The following is a 1,795-nucleotide window of genomic DNA, read 5'->3' on the forward strand; positions in this document are numbered from 1 at the left end:
TCTCATATTAATCAACCTCCATTCATCTCTGTGCTCTTTTGCCATTGATCACATTTACTTTGTTTATTTTATTTTCTTTGCAACACAAACCATGACTCTTTTTATTTGTAAGTCTTAATTAATCTTGTTTTCGCACAACTGTTCAGCGCCAAGAGTCCTTTGGGATACGATACTTGGTCTTACCATTTTATATTACTTGTGCGATTCGGTACACTTGTCGGTTTGCCCCAACAACAACCTACAGGTTCTCTAAGGATAAAAACTGCTTTAATTCCATATTGTGACATCCCAAATATTATATTAAACATATAACATAGTAGAATTCAGCAGTATAGTACAAGGGAGCTGTTAGGAGTTAATAAAGGACAATATTAAGCATACAGTCATCCAAAACATGGGCAGAAGTTAAAATTTTACAAGTTTAAGAGTATTTCAAAATACAGAATGTATCTAAAATAAAACTAGGAAGAGTCCTAAGAACTTGGAGTAGCAGCATCAATCTCCTCCAACGTCTACTCCAGGGAAGCCTCATCCCCCTTTGCTCACATCCAAGTGGATGACATCGCAAATAGAAAACGGCACAGCACATACAACACACACAAGAGTAAGGGTAAGCTAGGTTTCAAAAGAATACAAGTTATCAAATAACTTATAAGAAATTGCCATCATACAAGTAATCAAATGAAAATCCTATCATGTTGTGACACAGCTAGACTTGTCCGGACTTAGAATGAATATCGATTTGGGGCAGATTGTGCACTTGTGGTGGCCTCTACTGCCTTCCAAGGCCATTGCCAATGGGTTTCACCATACCACATACAAGGTTAGTCCATTACCATGCAATAGGCCTCCAAGAAGCGCCTACACTAGGACCTCCCACTACTCTCACCACATGCGTCAATCCTCTCTAAGTGAGAATGAAAGACCATTAGAGTGTTGGGATAACCTCCCATGAAGAAGCCTCATATATTCATTCTAAACACTAAATGATCTCACCTAGAGATCTTACTTTAATACTATTCAAGTCACCTTAATCAAATCACAAGAGATTTCTCACCCAAATCCCCTTTTAACGTTTTCAATCATAACCAATTAACTCATTCAAATAAGCTCTCAAACATTCATAATGAAATTTCACAGCATGCACTAAACCCACTTAAAACAAAGAACAAGAGCCAAACCACATACCAATTCAAAATTTAGCATACGCACATCTCATTCAACAATTTTTAACAAGACACTAGCTCCTTATACCTCAAATTCACAGCACAGTAAACAATTGAACCTTGCCCGCTCTCTTGTACCTCGAGGAAATGCTAGAAACACCTATAGATTGCAAATTTATGGTAGGAGACAGGATTAGGAACCTATAAAGAGTTGGGAATTTAAGAGAAAGAATAGAATTCTCAAGAAAATTCCACATTTGTTGCATGCATTACAGCCCTAAGATGCACGGAAGATGGGAAGATGATTTACCGATGACGAAACAAGAAATCAACCGATAAAAATGAAAACCCACTATGTTGTGAGTGTTTGAACACCACCTAAACAGAAATCAAACGGTTCAGTGTGTAGGGATTTAAAAGAAAAGATAGAGGAGGAGAAAGGGAACTCTAAAGAATAGTTGATGTCTCATGAAAGTGATAGAAGCTTAAAAATATGTTTTTACATTTTCATTTTTGGTTTAAACAGAAATATTTGCTCACCACTTATCTGCTGCCACGTGTGCACCATCAAAATTACTCTTTTCTCAATCCTAATTGAATAAGAAAAAAAACTAATAACACGAGTACTA

This window comes from Vigna radiata, unplaced genomic scaffold (genome assembly GCF_000741045.1).
Source record: "Vigna radiata var. radiata cultivar VC1973A unplaced genomic scaffold, Vradiata_ver6 scaffold_294, whole genome shotgun sequence".
NCBI classification, from domain to species: Eukaryota; Viridiplantae; Streptophyta; class Magnoliopsida; order Fabales; family Fabaceae; genus Vigna; species Vigna radiata.